The 17,903-nt window shown below is 42.7% G+C and overlaps 1 protein-coding gene across 8 annotated transcripts in view; it reads left to right on the top strand.

The window, feature by feature from the left end:
- Window positions 1–17,903, top strand: part of FYN (FYN proto-oncogene, Src family tyrosine kinase) — a 138,304-nt gene that overhangs the window by 46,630 nt on the left and 73,771 nt on the right. For 4 of the 8 annotated variants that reach the window (XM_075747914.1, XM_075747913.1, XM_075747921.1 and 1 more), the window contains exon 2: window positions 13,975–14,045. The exons of 2 other annotated variants lie outside the window; for them this stretch is intronic. The gene's annotated coding sequence lies outside the window, so the exon portion shown is untranslated. Of the gene's footprint in view, window positions 1–6,878; window positions 6,937–13,974; window positions 14,046–17,903 lie in introns of those variants that run through there. 2 more of the 8 variants (XM_075747918.1, XM_075747916.1) reach the window with 2 other exon arrangements.

The following is a 17,903-nucleotide window of genomic DNA, read 5'->3' as shown; positions in this document are numbered from 1 at the left end:
CATAAATTCTTTCACTAAGTGAATCCTACAAACAGGGTTTTGTTCCAAGCCTACAAAATGCTTTGTATGCCCTTGTCACTTTGTACGTGCTTGTTTGGATGCCAGCGCTACACCCCTCAGAATGAGAGGTAAACCTGACACTTGCAGGGTGACACTGCTCTGTTGATGGAGAGAGGTAGTCAGCCTTCATAAACAGCCTATTACGGGTTTAATTTTTTATATCATTGACATCAAAAGGACCACTGGGCATTTTTAAGACAAGTAGGGCAGAACTTGCTGAAGTCCACGCTCAGCGGTGCTTAAAATTTTAAGTAGGCTGCAATGTTTTCTACTGCCCTGCTCTCTGCCAATGCTTGCAATCGGTCTGGGTCAGAAGCTGTAGCTACTGCAAGCCTTGAAAGCTTCTCAGGGCTTTTAGGAAGCTTGTAATTGCTCCACTGTGAATCCTAGAGTGAGAAAGAGTTTGCCCAGGAGAAAAAAGTCTCCTGTTACTGCTTAGAGCAGTGGAACATAAATGGTCCCAGCTGTATGACACACGTCTGTCACTCTGCAGAACTGCAGCTTTTTATTTTCTTCCTCTTACGTAGTCCTGGTACTGGAAGTCCTCTCCTCCAGAGTAGATTTTCTGCTTCTGTTTAAACCAGTTTCTGCACTTGACTATCTGATGCTCAGTCCACGGCCCTGCCCCCTCTTTACATGAAATGGCAGCCAGTGAGCTGCTGAAATTTTGAGAGAGCTGAAAGATGTGACCCAGAGGTGTCTGTCTGGAAAAGGGGAGCAATCTAGAGTTCAGGCAGTTGATAAAACACACGTGTTTATGAGGAAGCGTGCGCTCTCCTAGTTTCTGTCCTTTTATTAAATGCATCTGCCTGCTTCTGGAGGCTGTACTGTTTTCAGTCCCCACATGCATGTATGACAAGGTCAAATACAATTCCCTTTCTTGATATCCTTTTGTGCGTGAGGTGCTTCAAAGTACTTGCTATAGCTGTATGTCTGCGCAGCTGGGTTAAAAGCAGAGTAAGCAGTGGATGGGCATGTATGTAACGTGGGGAGAGGAAGCAGACCAAATAAACTGGTGGTTATCCATGGTGAATACTGTGGTGCACAGAAAGATGGGCATGTGGATGTGGCAGGTAGCGTTTCTGCATAGGCTGGCCAGCTGCAGTGCCGGTGGCTTTGTGGGATTGTCATAGTCCCAAATTCTGTTGACACTTTGCCATTAGATATAAGAGTATATGTGTGAGAAATGAACTTGACAGTTTTGGCATGTATAGTTTGGTTTAAAAATGTGACTATTGATTTAATGGTTCCCTTCGCTGTTGCTGATGATGTTTGCTGTTGAAATCTTCACAACTGGCCCTTGCAATGGCTTCCAGATTGTGCAAATAGTTTTTGGAGGGGAAATTAATTAGCTGGTTTGCATACTCAAAAGTAAAAGAAAGAAGAAAGTCTTGCCTCTTTGTGGCTCTCAGGCACGCTCCCCTCTTTTTTTCCCATAGGATTGTTATAGATACGTACTCCCAGGGATTGTACCGTCAGCCCGTACCATTCATACATTTTGCAGAGTTCATAATCGAATGCGTTCGTGGCTGCAAGTGGCACACGTGCTGCTCTGAATGCTCCTTCTCAGATGTCTCCTGCTTCTGGTAACCCACATTCTGCAGCTGGAGGCTGCGCTCCGGGCGCCGCATGAATGGTGCGGCTTGTGTTCCAGCAAGGCGGAGTGAACTTGATTCTAGGTCAAAATCAAATGTGACATTTCCTAAATGCGTGAGTCCAAACTAGTTACAGCACTAAAAAGCAGAGCCTGTGAGTGCTTCCTGTGTGTTATTTCTCAGTGATTTACAGTCTGTTTTACTGGGGGCAGCAGGAAGGTTGAATGTGCTTTCATAATCCTGATTACACCTGCAAAACTGAGTAGGGAAAAAATAAACCAATGCCACCTCATCACTTAGGGGTACAAAAGACTTACCCTTACAGTACCGAAAATCCACTTTTCTTGTTCCAGGGTGAGGGTATCCAGTTTACGGCCAGTGGCCTAGATAAGACCTGCTAGCTCCTCAAATCTGCAGCCTGCTCCTCCCTGCTCCGCTCTTCTCCCCCAAGGTCCTCGCAGGCATAGCGAGAGCAGGCAGTGACCCAGATGCGGCGGCTCTGAAAGTGCCATTTGTTTTCAGCACTCAGCGTGCTGGCAGATTTGACACATGGCTACACACGCATCCATCACTGGACCAAAATACGCATCCCCGGTATTGTAAGGGGCGTTGTATCAGCTAAGTGACTGCTCGCACATCCCGCGAGCTGTGTGGCAGTGTGGGTGAGTGGGACGCCTGCCCTCCGAACGTGGAAGGATTTATTGAGCTGCAGGCTGTGGAAGCTAGCTACAATAATGATTTTTAAAATTTTTTTTGGCTGCTTAAACTTTCCAGAGGGGTAACAGGCAAGCATTTTATTACTATGTGCTTTGTTACCTGTCATGCTATGAAAATGAAATAATTGGAAAGACCTTTTTCGACTTCTGTTTTAGGCAGGGAGTGTTCTTTCTCTTCTCCTATTCTTCTCAGTACAACTTTATTTCAGATTCCTTTGCCCACAGACAGAAGTATTACATGTATATATGTAAATATGTATTTATATACAAATATAACAATCATCATAGTCATAGACATGTGAATATACATATATATGAGTCTTAGGACTGGAACATAAAATTAATCCTCTCTCCCCTTGTCCAAGATATAAAATCAATTAGTCTTTCTTCACTTCTTTGTGGATACCAAGCCATCAAGTCTCATTCAGCATGGCTAAACAGATATCCATTGATACATCCCTTCCTCCCTCCACCTGCAGCTCTCCCCATTATCTCCTGCCTCTGTTGCCATGGACAACACCAGTGTCCCTCAGTCAGGCCAAAATCTGTCCATCTCCCAGTTCCCTCTGTCTTTATTCCCAGATCAGCAGATTCTTCCTGCGTACTGTCTTAAAAGATGCCCTGAGCTATCCAGACCACACAGTTGAAATTCACATTTAAGTGCTCATTTGATGTCTTGAATTACTGCAACATCCTTTTCTCTGGCCTCTTCAAATTATAATTCTGTCTGTCCAGAATGTCTTTGCAAAAGGAATTTTTTCAGCTTCCTCATTTTTTAACAGTATAACCTACCCTATACTTTCCTTTACTGGCTCCCTTTTTATTCAGCACAAGATGTTCGTCTTTGTCACCGAAGCCTTGCTCCCTCTCTACTTTCTATCAGCCAGTTCCACGAGGGATCTTCTAGCCACCCACGATGCTGGTCTCTCCAGTGCGCACGAGCTGCTTTCTAACAAGCAGTTATGGGTTTTCTGCTGACCTAACCCACCTTGTTAAGTTGGTAGGACTACTTTCTTCTTGACCTTTAGGACTCTCCTTTAAAATACTGTTTTGTTTCTTTGTTGATTGTTGTTTTTTTTTTTCCTCCTGGGATGCAGGCAATGCAGAGTCCCTGCCTCAGGCAGTTCACCACCCAGCTTTCGCTTTCAGAGTGCAGCACTTCTCCCGTACAAATAGTAAGCGCTCGTTGGAGGAATTTTAGACCTTTTTGAGAATAAGGGCTTTACCAGCATCTTCTGCCATTGCAGGCTTTTAAAAATAGTCTTGACAGCAAGAGGTAATAGCAGCGTTGTAACCATGGCAATACAGGGAAAGCAGGGTTTGTGGGCAGGGATCTCTTACTAGAACAACTGGTGTGGCAGAGGGCTGGACCAGGGCGGCACAGGGGTGAGATTTCAGGCTGAAGAAGGGACTTGGACCCCAAAGCATATCTGGTTTCCTCCAGCTGGGTCAGGTGGCCTAATAAAAAGAATAACGTAAATGGATTTGATCTTGCCTTGAGTGGGGAAGGGGCCTACATGGTCATTCAAGGTCCCTTTTAATCCTGTGGCTCAGTTTTAATAGCGAGAGCTGACTTCTCCTTCTCTGCATGCTGTGTGTTCAAGCATGTGCTGATATTCTGTTGATACCAACAGAAGGTCTCTGAATATCAAGAAACCAGAATATCCTCATTAAGGATCTGCTCAGAGAACGTGAGAGTAATATATTGCTCTTTGAGCGGAGGCTGACTTTGTGCAGCAATAAAACACGAATATTAAACAGGAAGCCAATGACACTTCTGAAACATGCCTCAGACAGTAATCCAGATGCTGTTTGTGGATGTAGTATAGCCTTTAAGCCTTATGTCTATGCTATTCTTTTTTCTTTTTTTTTTTTTAATACTTCATCTGCATAGTTGGGGGGGGGGGCATAGCAAGAGAAAACCCAGATTTTTTAGCCTAGTTTCCTGAGGAAGTGGGAGTTAGGCTGTTAACTCGGTGTGTCTGCACACCAGTCCTCCTCTTTATAACTTTGCAGACTGTCTCCATCCCGGGACGAGGCTTCAGGGGCAGCATTGGGCTTCCCGGTCCTTTATCCGATGCATTAGCTGCTGCCAGGAGACAGCCTGGGTGCAGAGCGGCTGGGGCAGGGTGCTGTGGGCACCCCCGGAGCAGCCGGCCGGCAGCTGCAGCGAGGCATGCCCAGCAAATGGGGCCGGGTACCCGGCACCCTGGGGCGTGGGGCAGCCAGGAGCGCTCGGATGCAGCCCAGGAGGGACTCATGTTGTAAATGTAGCATCATAAGCCCAAACGAGCTGGAAATCCAGTTTCATTAGTTCCGCCGCTCAGGCATTTGCTTAATCTTGAAAAATAAAAGACAATAAAGTAGGGGCAGTGTTTATTACTGAATAGTAATGATTTTTTAAATCCACAGAATATTTCCACGAAATAAATGCATTTGTGTGGCCTTTGTATTGCAAAGAGGTTTATATTAATGTAGCGCAATCCTGGAATTACATGAACCTTGTGTTTATTCTGGTTCACACTGGGACACTCGCTGTTTAAGGGGAGACCTGATGTATTTAAGGGCAGCGTGAAAGAATAAAGACTTGATCCTGCGCTCGAGGCCGAAGCATTATGTCACCGCAAAGTCTTTTCATTTGTACTTCTAGTGTGTTGTCCTGAGAATTTAATTTCCTGTTTTTTGTTATGGGAGAGTCTTTTTTGGAAGCTGCTGGAGAGCAGGGGGGGTTTATGGAAAGTAAACTGTCAAAATACAGTGACTTTTTTTTAGGTTATTCTTTTTTTTTTTTTTTTCTTTCCTGGATATAGAAGTCATCAACATGAAATCTCATCATTAAAATAAGTAAATAAATAATTAATGAAGTAGCATGAGAGACAGCCCTCTTTTTTTCACTGTTCCCCACCCTCAGCCCACTGGTGATTTTTCCTAGGTTTTGCAATGAGGCTTCTCAGACTTAAAGCTCTTATTCCCTCCAGCTTTGTGTTGTATGATAACCAAGGACCTTATTTATTTGCTTTGCTTGTCTCACTATAAAAAAAATAAATAAATAAACCAGAATGTCACATTTTCTGTTCTTCCCTTTCCAGTACTCTTGTTTATTTTGAAACTTCCAGAAAGAGATAAAAACAGCTTAGGAAAAATGCTCTCTGGAGCAATCCTTTAAAGAGCAACAAACAAACATTGCAGATTGGTCCTAAAGGCTCTGTTTCCTTTCTGGGGAGGGAGGGAGGTGGGGAGAGAGGATGTTTTCTTCTTAGCTTTGCTCTAATCATCCGATGTGGGATTTGATAATCTCCACAAGTCTGAAACTGCTGCCTCCTCCTGTCTTCCCCCTTCCTGCCTTTCAGAAGATTAAAGTGAACATGGCAAAAAGGAAACAGTTTATTTTCAGCTCATTGTAGTTAAGTTTACAGGGCAGCGTTTGCATTGTTTGTGTTTTAATCGTGTTCTTTTCTTACACTGTGCTCTATTCTTTTCTTACACTGTTTACTTTTCGCTTCGTGGCCTTTCTTTGATACAGAAATAGGTTTACAAATAGCTTGCTCTTACAAAATTTCAGCCTCTTTTCAACATTTTTATATTTCACATGAGGAAATGTGACCACATGTAGGTGACGTAGCTTCTGCAAAGACACGCTTTGCCTCCCCCATCCCCAGCTCCCCCATGGGGCACAATTGCAGACCATGCCATGCTTTTATTTCATTCTCCAGCAGTTTTGGAATTACAGTAGTTAGGAAAACCAAATGTACAAAATATGGAGTGATTAATCCATTAAAGTATTACATGTACAAGATATAAATATTATTCAACATACTTAAAATTAGCTAAATCTATGAATTGACTTAACTACAAGAAGTTCTTAGTAATACACTGTTCCTTCTTCACCCCCAATTTGTCCTAAGAATATAGGTTATGTGCTGAATTCTTTCAAGGTTTAAAGTGTGGAAGTAAATTGGCCATGACTTTAGACCGTTTCTTCTCATGTGTGTATTTTTTATGATTTCTTGCATGATGGGAATGGCTGACATTATGGGTACTATAGTATTGCAACTTCGGCATATATATTCTATATATACAGTATATGTATGTGTTCATTTTCATTGCACGTCATGGATATAACGTCCTTAATTAAAGCCCTTGACCCTGATTAAAGCACAAAAATGTTTATTAAATAAGTAATATTCTCTTATGGGGGAGGGGAAAAGTTGTTTATAAAAACAATTGTTTATAAAAACAATTTTTTTTATTTAAAACCCTGTATTTACATTGCAATGTAATTGCACTTCTAAATGGCCTTTACTGCTTCTGCAGGGGGCTTATAAATGTGCTTTTTAGCCAGTTCCTGCTAAAGGTATTTTAGGGTCAATCCTGTATCTTCACAAGAAAAACACTTTCTTCTTTGAGACAAACTGCAAAATCAATTATTAAAACAAAAGCTTCCAAAATCTTACATTAAACTTGCTTTTTTTTCCCTTGCTATCTTTTTTTAACTTCCATAATGATGTGAGTGCTTATTTCTGGCCGTAGAAGCGGTTCACTGATGCCACTGGGATGTGAGGCCGGTAAGGATGTGGAGGCTGAGGGTGCGGGAGAGGGACATGGCGCTGGCTCCAGCCCCCGCGTCCCTGCCTCGCTGGCTGCCCGTGCCCTCCCTCAGCTCCAGCCATGCCCAGCAGCATCCCTAGCAGCCAGCTCGGAGGGTTGGAGAGTGCAAGCTATTTTTAGCACTGTGGGCTCCATTCATTTATTTTAAAAAAAAGTGTTTGGTGCATAGTACTTCTCATTTTTCTGCAAAAAGAAATGTGAACGCTCTTCCTGCAATTCATGAAGACATTTTTCTACTGTTTTGAGAACCAGAGTACGTTGCTGCAATCACATGCTACTCATACATGAGTAACATTCTGAGCCTAAGTGCATGCTCGATATTGAGCTTGCTAATAGCTTCCCCTATTGATTGCTCAGCCCTCGTGATTGCCAACGGCCGCCTGACACGGGAGCAGGCGGTTCCAGCGGGGTGGCCGAAGCACGCAGTACACACGCTGGCTTTCGGCTTACGCAGAGATACACGCTTGCTTCTCTCCTAGGCAGTGCGGATGGCAAGGGATGCCACGGATTGTGGGATCTTCTCCCAGCCATTTCAAAAGGTGGGATTTAGGGATGGGCCGTGAGTGCCGTGTTGATTGGCTTTCTGTCGCCGGTACCCTTGCAGTGTTGCGCTCCACTTGCTGACCATAACCACTAGCTCACCGTGTATTTTGTAACACTTTGGCATTTTCTGTTTTGTTGCATCCACCTCTGCTACCCCTCTGTACGCGTCCGCACACTCTACTTGTACTGGCACTCTCTGTGCTGGAGTGCTTTGGTTAGATGGTGCCTTGATGTTTTCAGATCCCAGCTCCTCTATGCTCTCGGCTCTCCGCTGCGTTACAAAGCAAGTTGATGCCTGGAGAAGCAGCTGTGGATATAAGGAAGATTTAGGTTTAGCTTATCCTGCTTGAAAGTTGAGAGAAGAAAAAGGTACTCGTATCGCCAATACTGAGCTAGCAATACCAAGGGGCTTAAACTGCCTGTGGGAGGGAAGCACTCCAGGGAAAAGGAGAGCAAGCGATGTGCTTCGGCAGGGCGGGAAGCCACAGGACACGCAGGGTATTGGGGACCAGATGACAGCAGCATGTCTGCTAAAGGTAAGTCAATAGATCCGATGTGTGAGGAGATCAAAGTGGCACAGAAAAGCAGCAGTTTGGCTTATGATCTTTAACACAGTTTGTGGGTTTTTTTCTCTGCATAGCTCCATTTATAAAAGTAGAAAATGTTCAAGCAAAGCCTCTGTGTTTTCCTGATGATTTTTCCCATGTTTCCTGTTTCTCAGGACTTGTTGCCACTGCAACAGTGACTTCTCATCTGAGTTCCATCTGCTCCAAACAGAAAGGGCAGCAGTTTGAAAGATGTGTTTTTAGACAGCTGCAAGTTTGATGGTGCAAACAAATATTTTTCTTTTGAAACTACCAATTTTCTTTGGGAATCCTTTAGGAGAGGGACCTAGTTATCCTTTTTTACAGCCTGTAACTGCATGAAGCTTTCAAGTAACTGTTTTAGAAATCCAGTAAATATCCCAAGAAAAAATGCAGGGTGCCTGTCCTGTAGTCACTGTCCTCTTTCCAAGTTTTGGCACTGTTGCATGGGAGGAGGAACCATCAGAATGGTAGTGTTTAGTCTTAGTAGAGTCTTCTAATGGTGTTGCTGGTTTTTTTCCTCTGCTGGTGTCCAGGGTTGTGTCTGTCCGTGTTGCAAGAGTTATTTCCTGCGTGGGAGCTCCCTCTTTCTGCTGCTCAGTTCTTCCCTGTTGATGACGGGGCTGTTTCATATCATGCGCCTGCTGTCTGGGACCCTCACTTAGCAAGGGATACTTTCAGGGTAACAAGGAGGCTTCTGTGTCTAAGAACAAGCCTATAAGCTTCCCTTAAACTTTAAACGTTTCATTGTTGGAAAGCTTTCAGATGTTCACAGGATAAGGAGTCGTTATGTGTAATCTGGCATTGCACAGTAGAAGATGGCTTTATGTAAATTGAGATGTGCAGTTCTTCTATAAACCAGCCATATAAAGTCAGCATGCAAGAGATTGTTTTTCTTCTTCTGTTCAACGTTGCTTTTAGAAGTTGTTTTTTTAAAATTTTTTTTTGTTGTTGTTGTTTTTAGTAGGATTAGAAATCTTAAAGTGGTGGGAATAAGTGGAAAATGCTGCACCCTAGGCAAAGTCGAACATGCCTCCATACATTTGTTCAAACACCAGTGTCAACAGCCTCCCAGGTAACAGAGTCCTCAACCCATCTAAAAAGGGTGAATCAAGACCCTGTTACAGTAGGGCCATAGTAACCTACTACTGAAAAATACTTTCTGGACTAACTCATGGCCCAAAATCTATGTAATATGATGTTTTGTAAAATAAGCACAAATGACATAAGAGCATGCGAAAAAGGAATGCTGTTGCTCTGCAGACTAACCAACACTTTCTTTACAAAGTGGATCCAGCTCATTTACAGATTACATGTCCTGACTCAGATATGTTCATTTGTAAACTGCTCGCCAACCTGAAAACCTTCTTCTTCCCAATTTTTGCCAAATAAAATAGCAGCCCGAGAACCAGGGATGCCTGCTTCTACTTGAGGTTTGAAAATACAGCAGCAGAAGCATGTTACTAATAGAAAGCTGGCAGATGCTTATCATTATGTAGATTTTCTTCTGCGTTTGAGTATAATAAAGTGAATTGCATCTACTAGCACTTGAAAAGTATTTAAGACCACTTATGACTCCAGCCAGCCACTTCCTCCAGCTGGGTGAAGCTTGCATGAACTGCAACTGCAACACGTACCAGACCAGGATCTTCCATGTAACTGTTTTTATGCCTTAAATCATGTTTCTATCTGTTTCAAATGGCAGCTAAATTGTCACGGAAAAATTTTTGCTTTAATGAAAATTAAAGGGGTTTGGTGGGTTCTTGTCTATGATTGCTCACAGTGGACGGGATCCAAAGAGCCATGAAGTTGGTGGATGTTAATGGATTTGGGAGCACAGGCTCGAAAAAATAGTAGTTACTATGTCTTCTGACAGTGATTTCTCTTTTGCCGGTGGTAATAAACTTAATTCTGATCCCGGTATGAACTGACAAAATTGTATCTGGAAGCTGATGAGAATAAGCAGAGGTTGTCTGATGAAGGAGACAATGTCATGAAACCGAACACGCGAATGACATGCAGATATGCAACTCACCACATTCTGTTTCACAAAATACTTTCTTCTTTACAAAAATACACAAGGCTACATAAAAACACTGCTGGTGTATGTGCAACACTGGGGGGGTATGGTTTTTTGGTAAAAAAAATCCAATTTGTTGAAGCTGGTGCTGCTTACAGGAAAAGGCTGTTCCTGACGGATAATAAGCCTGATCCCAAGAGTGTTTTGTTTTTCTTTAAAGTTTCAAATCAAGTCTTTCTGAGCTTCAGAGCAACTTTTCATGTCTGTTGGTGTGCTAAGTATTTTACCATGTCTTACCATTTAGGAGGAGATGCTTGGACAGCTTTCATTTGGACGCTCCGCTTCCGTATTGGCAGTGATGTGTGTGCCACAGTTTGGGGTCACTCTGTTGTAAATGTTTTGGCCTGGGATGGGTAGCAAGTTGCAGCTACTTACGGGAAGCTGATGTTGCTTAAATCTAATACTATTCAATTGATCGTTCTCTGAACCATCCTCATTCTGCATTTGATTTTAGATGGCAAGCAGAAGGGGAGTTCAATGTGAATTTTTTTCAGAAAAGGTTTTCATTCTCAATGCTTTTCCTTTGCTGCAACTTCTCCCTTTCCTTCCCCACTATTCCCCTGGCTGGGGTAACAAACTTCAATCATTACTATATGCCATTCAGTCGGTGCCAGCAGCCTGTTGGATATTAGGGTATACCTTTGTACACTTCTAGCCAACTCTTCATTACAGAGACAAATCAAAACCTTTTATGGTAAGTGCCTTCTGTTAAAAGAACTATTTGTGAAAACAGACTTATCCAAAAGAAGCACACCTTTCACTGAATAGTCAGATAGCTACCTCCAGGTTTTCATTTTTCCCAAGCACAGAAACTTGGGAAGGCAAGCTGTCTTCCATTAGTAATTCTGGTCAGACAAACCTTTTGTCACCTCTTCTATTTATTAAACTAATTGCAAAAGAAGCCAAAATTGGTATGCCTTGAAGCCTGTATTAATTTATTTTGCATTTCCTATGCTGTGTTCTCCAAAGTCAGCAAAGCTTTTCTGGAAAGAGCTGGTCAGACCAATTGGAGATAAGTAACATTATCCAAGAAATCAAGAAAAAGAAATATTCCTCCTACATGCTTAGGTAGAATGAAAATCATTAAGGCTAAAACTGAGTTCTGTGCAGACCCCAAACTGAATACAAAGAAAGAGTGAATAATCTTTGCTTTTCCCTGCAAGCCATGTCCAGCCCTCGCCCCCAGTTATGCAGCAAAAATGTTCCCTTCCTTTCTCCTTCCCTGACCCACTCTGCCTCCAAGTATTTCACCTCCTTTGTAGCCTGAGAGACAGGGCATGTTTTGCATCATCTTCTAAAATCAAAAAAAGCATCCCCTGGAAGAGTTTCAAGCTTCCTACCTGCCACCCCCAAAGTTCAGAAGATCTTGCAAGGCTGGAGACATGGTAAATTGTGTCTTTGCCTCAGATTTAACTAGATACCCCTCTACCTAGCCCTCTTGCTAGTTTTTGTCATGCATAGCCTCAATGGTGGGCTTGGACTCCTTTAGCATGTATTAAGGCAGCTGCCTCAGGCAGTACCCTAGGAGCAGAGTTTTACTGTTGGTTGAAACTAGCACTGCGGCCAAACAAGTGAATCTGCCATTCCTCAAATCCTACATCTGCCTGTCCATCCCTTCCTCCTTTTTTCCCTAGTGCCAGCACAGGCTTTTTTTTTTTTTTTTTTTTTTCCTTTTTTTTTGCTTTTTTTTTTTTTTTTTTGGTTTTTTGGTTTTTTTTTTTCTTTTTTTTTTTTTTCTCCCCCCCCCCCCCCCCCCTTTTTTTTTTTCCAGTTACTTTGCAAACTGGGCTAGAGACTTCACCCAGTTCATTTTAATCCCAGTTACCTCCCCAGCCCAGTTTGCTGCACTGGCATTTGTGCTGGGAGGAGGGAGGGAGCGCATCCAGAAGCTCCGCACCAGTGCCGGGGGATGTTCAGCCCTTTTTGGCAGCAGTGCTGCCGCCTGTCTTTCAAGTATTCATGGGACCAACAGCATGGAGTACAGAGTTTCCTTTATTTGTCACTACTCTAGGGAAATTATTAAATCAGTCTCTTGGTGTAGAAGAAAATAATGAGCTAATCCGGAGTTGAGGTGCTGTTGGATTGTTTCGGACCTGGCTCCTCTCTTAAGCTCCTAACTTTTCTGCATGCAGATGTTATCCAATTAATTCGGAGGCAGACATAGAGTTTCTTGACTTGATTTTTTCTTTCCAGGCCAAATGCCTGGAAGCTAGGGAGGGAAATGGATGGCACTGGAATAATAACCACCTTCCCCGAGCCTGAGCAAAGCAGTTAAGACCTATCTTTTTTTCAGTGTTTTCACAAATTCTGCCAAGCTGTACAAAAGGTCTTGGGGGAGGAGAGGGTGTTGGGTTTTTTTCTTTATTGCTTGATATGCCTCGGGTTTTTTTTCAACCACTGAACAAGGAAAGCAAGCAGGGAAGAAGACACTTCGGTTTGTAGTTTTGTGATTAAAAATGTCTATTCCTAAAATCTTACACAACAGCTCTTTTGAATTTGTAATGATTTTTTTTTTCTTCTCTCCCCACCCTGAACTCTCCACCCAAAATGAAGTCTCAGCCTTATGAGATCAGAGGTCTACTTGCTAATCAGGATTTAGAGCAGTGTAATCCAGTTGCCTTGTTTTAAGGAAGATTTATTTGGTAATTCCTTAATAGAAATTTTATTCTCCTAGCCACTTTTCATGTAACTATGACCAGTAAAACTAATTTGACCTAAGAAGTCATTCCCCCTTCTTTTCCTGCGGATGCCTGCAGCATCCTTGAGGAGAGGTGCCAGTGCAAAGATCTGCTGCTTCTGCAGCTGAGGCAGGTTTCTGCGATCAATAATGCAGGGCTCCAAGTCATGTGTGTGTAGCTGTAAAGTTACTCATCCAGCAGTAATTTCACAGATGCCTCTCTCGTGGAAAATTTAGCCGTGTATTTGCAGGGGAACGGGAGTTTAAAGCAGTTCAAATTCAGTCTGGCTTCAGTGCTGTGCACACCTGGGCACTAAAACATGTATCCTTCTCTGTTTGCTGTACGGTTGCTGCTCCCGAACCCGAACACCAGCAGAATCGTAGCTCCTCCATCTTCTAGGCGTTTACAAACTAAACATTTTAAAATTGTTGTTAGTCTGTGCTCCATGAGTTGTTCTTTCAAGGATTTCGCCTCAAGGAAAAATAAGGAGTAGCTGTCATTTGAAATTTCCTCAGAGTTGGCAAAATGATGGCATTTGTCACTTCTGCTCACCATCTTCGTCGAACTGGATATTGTGTTGACTTACTGCTTCTCCCTCTTCTTCTAGAGAACACTGAGTAATTAATATAGTCTAAACATTTAGTGTGGCACAACCCATTTTTTTTCTTTGTGTAGTTTTCAAACAAGGAGGCTGTTGAGAACTTTATGTGCATCGTATTTCCGAAACAGTTTGTTAAAGCAAAATCACTAAGAGATACTGGGTTGACCAATTTTAGGGGGGGGGCGGGTGGTGGATCTAAATAATTGGCACACTTGCTGTATGTTGCTGCGCGTTTCGTGTTGTTGACCTTGTCAGAATAGCTGTTGTGCCAGTGACAGTGATGTGTCTGAGCAGTCTGAGGGAGTCCTACAATTATTTTAATATTTTCCATGATACCGGTGGAATTTAATAATTAGTTGTGAAGGTTCAAATCCAATTACCTCCTTCCCTAAGCCAGGAAAAATGGTGAAATTTTGTGATAAATGCTAGCAGAGTGAGAAAGAAGTGTAACATAATTTGTGGTGTTCCAGTTGCTAATTTTTTCTTTCCCTTTCTCTCATATTTTACAGGGCATGTTTTCAAGCCATTTTTGAGGAAATGTGGTGAATGTAAAGTTGCTCTGTTTGAGGGGGAAATTCTGGTAAGTGGTGCTTTTTTGATCAATTTTGGTTTTCGATGAGAATTTCAGAAGGTTTGATTTAGCTTTTTTCAGTTTTAATTTTCTCAGCTGACAGGAAATACAGAGACATAGTTGATTATATGTGGTTTTCTTCCTCTGATATGGAGACTTGCAGTATGAGAAGCATTGACAGAAAACAGCATGCTCGGCCTCGGGGCGAGGAATGTAGTTTCATTTACTCCAGTGGCATCTGCTTATTGTGTTTGTGGCTGTTACATTCTGCTGAAGAGTGGTTGAGCTAAAACCTAGAGTAGAAGAAACACAAGGCCTAATTTAAAAACAAGGGGAACAAAAAAGCATGCTAGTGGTATAAAAAATCAGGATCAAAAATAATATACAGCGAGCATATACCTCCCAGAGTGGTGGGGGTGTCCAGTCACTCTGAAATCTTTCCATCCATTCCCAGAATATCTGACTAGCACACTTGCCACATGGAGTTAGCATGATTTGCTTATGCCTGAGAGGTAAGGAGGTAGTTAATGCTCCCATGTGCTACACCAGTTTTCCTATTCTTCCTTTCCATCCCACGTCACAAGCTCTGCTGCTTCTCTGGCTGTTCTGTACGCAACACTTGCAGAGGCACCAGCTTCCTACAGACGTCTGGTCCTACAGGCTCTATGGGAATATGGCATGGCATGTGTGATGTGTCTGTGCTGCTGACCTGCGCTGCTGTGAGGAGAACGAGGCAGAGAAGAACGGGAGGTAATTAGTGACATGCCTCAACTGGAGGGAAATAATCCTGTGAAAACTCTTCCAACGTGCAAAAAAGCAGCAGATCTGGAGCAGTTTGTAGGCTCATACTGCTTTTCCCTCTAGGAGACTGTCAATATATACAGCTCTGGCTGATACCAATCGATCGCCTTCACCCTTGGGAAAAAAAATGCCAGCAGAAGATTGTGTCCCTTCTTTCCCTTGGCTGAGCAGGGTACTGGACTGGTATATTTTTCTTCAACCGGCGTGTGCAGGTTGCAGATGAACACTGGCTTATTCTCCACTGGCAGAAGACTTCAGAGTTGGATAGCCTGCAGGGTAGAAAACCGAAAATCAAAGACTGGCTCTGTGAGAACACTTGTTCTTTTCTGCCATTTAAAAAAAACCAGATGTTGTTACATCATACAGAAAGATCTGGATTAGCTAGCAGATGTTTAAATGTAGATCGTTTAGCATTCTGCAGAATGTATAGTCTTAAAGATAAGAAAAGATAACATAGCCAAGATCAAATTTTTACAAAGAAGTTGGTCAAATGCAGAAAAAGTCCTGTACAACAGTACTTGGGTAAACCCTACTGTAGCTCATTCTGTTAAGCAATTTTCTCTCTACAGTTTGACTTTTCTGACAAATGGGCATGTTTTAAACTTGCACCTATATCCATATACTGGGAAATATGAACAATAATTATTTAACTAGAATTTAGTTGTAGGGCCAAAGATGAGCCACAGACCAGCAGCGTGAGCTCATTAGTCCATGAGATTTTGTGCTGACTTCTGTTACTGTAAAAGAGGATAGAATCTATATGTAGTTTTCTTTTTGGTGGTAGTAACAATACTTTGATCCTAAAAGTTGTCCAGTGTCCTTACAGATTGGCTGATCTTTGTGTGGGATGTGACAAAGCTATGGTGCTCACAGGTCAAGGAGTAGAGTCATAATTCAGAAATAGTGATGCCGTGTAACGCGAAGGAAAACCAGCAGATCTGGTAGTTGGTTTGCTGTGTTTTAATTTCCCTTAAATGATGGATCAGCTGAGACCAGCCCAGTGTCCATGGCTGGCCTTCATGCAAGAGCATAGGTCAAGAGCAAAGAGAAAGAAGCAGAATGTTTCTTAGAATCATAGAATAATTTTGTTGGAAGAAACTGCTAGATGTCATCTTGTCCAAACCCCTACTTGAAGCCGATCCTATTAGGTCAGGTTGCTCAGGGCCTTGATTTTCAAAATTCAACTGGATGTCAAGGCTGGAAACTCTAAAGCCTCTCCAGGCACTTGTTCCCATGTCTGATCATCTTCCGAGTGAAAAAGTGCTTCCTTGTTGCATCACTGTTGGTCAGTGTGGACTTTGCATCTTCTCTGCCTGTGAGAGAGGAGATTTGGAGAAGACCCCAAAATCAGGGAAGATGCATCTTGGGGCTCCAAGGAAATGTGGTGTCACACAGACGCAGTGAACTTCTTGGGGGGGGGGGCAGAAACCCCAATCTGGTTCACAGAGGTTCTACTTGGGCGATGTTTTTCAACCTATAGTTCATCTTCAGACTTGGATAGCGTGGCTGCTTGACTTGGTTGAATCTCAAAACTTGAGAGGTTAGCTGACAAACTGATGCTCCTGAAAACTATATGTTTTCCAGACTTGCTCAGAGATATAAGCCAATGAAAGAGACGCTTCTCACTGCTGGATTGTAAACATCCTGGAATTTCTTCAAGCCAGTCTGGAGCTGGGTTTGTATCACTCCACGCTCCAGGATTTTGCCCTAGAAGTTAATATTGTTTTCCTGGGGTCATTATAATATGTAAACAGACTTTGCAAATTTTGCTTGTTTTCACAGCTGTTCCTTCCCCTCTTCCCACTTCAAACTGTTTGCAAAATCTTATTTTGAGGTAGAATAATCAGGAACCTTGAGCTTCTCATCTGTAAGGATCTCTGAAATATCTCTCACCCCACTGTAGGTTTACCTATGGCGTTCCAAATTCCCAGAGAGTTTAAAAATAATTACAAAAACGTAAGACAAGGAAACAGTTTTGCCCAGTCTCTATCCCTAACCCACTGAATCCAAGAAGGATTGGACATCAAGAGAACATTTTGAATTTATCTTGACGTAGCAGCTGAGCTCAGAGGCTCAGCAGTTATTTATTCATCGTGTATCAAAGTCCTAGAAAAGGTCATGCAGCATCCAGATCAAAAATTCATAGTGGTTTTAGGAGCTGATCAGAGAAGTATACTTGAATGCTGGGAGGGAAATCTTGGCTGAATTTAAAACTCTCTCAGCTAAGCAGAAGATATCTTTCTGAGCAGTGTGAGAAGAGACCTCTTTTGATGAGATTTCTGTAAAGCAGCCTCATGGATGTCAGAGCAGATATTTGTGTGGCACTACAGGTTTGACCTGTCTTGCACTGAGCACAGCGTTCGGCAGGCAGTCGTGAACGGCCATCCCTCCACATCAAATACTTATGCAACTGCAAGGAGTCCCAAGAAGCATGGCTGATGTAGGACAGAAAACCTTGGGGTGATCCGAGTGTTATCTTTTTCCCTAGTCAGACTGCTGTCTGCCAGACTCCCCTTGAAACTCTTGCCTTTCATGAGAGTTTTTTATATTTCTAAGTGTGATTTAGGCTGTACAGTATTGGGTTCTGTCCCTGTCCACCTAGACCCTGTAGTTGGTTACAGCCATCAAGATCAGAAGAGGATCAAGCTGTGAAGTGAATAGAGGGGCTGCTAGATCTTAAACCTGACCTGCATCTTCCTGTGCCAGGTGTACCACTGTGTGCTCATCTTTTTCCTATAGATTCCCTTCAAACACAGGCCTTGAAGCTGAATGTATACCTTGGAGCCTGGAAGTCCACTGCTTTTTTCACTCTGAATTTAGGCAGGGGTACCTCCCCAGGTTCAGGGCTTTTTGTTGTTTCAGCTGAAATCTGAGATGCTGTGCTCCTATCTGCACATTTCTCTGTAGATCAGAAGCAACTACACATCTTAAATGATGGTTTCAGATATATCACGGAAAATTTGGATTTCAGCTGCTAAGTCCCTCATCTGGTGTTTTGGTTTGGGTTTTCTTTCCCATTAAGGAGAGTCACATTTTTATTCTCTCTCTATTTTAAACAAATACAAA

This window comes from Balearica regulorum, chromosome 3 (genome assembly GCF_011004875.1).
Source record: "Balearica regulorum gibbericeps isolate bBalReg1 chromosome 3, bBalReg1.pri, whole genome shotgun sequence".
Classification (NCBI taxonomy): domain Eukaryota; kingdom Metazoa; phylum Chordata; class Aves; order Gruiformes; family Gruidae; genus Balearica; species Balearica regulorum.
Note: the sequence above shows the minus strand (reverse complement) of the source record. Positions and strands in the feature narration are given on the sequence as shown.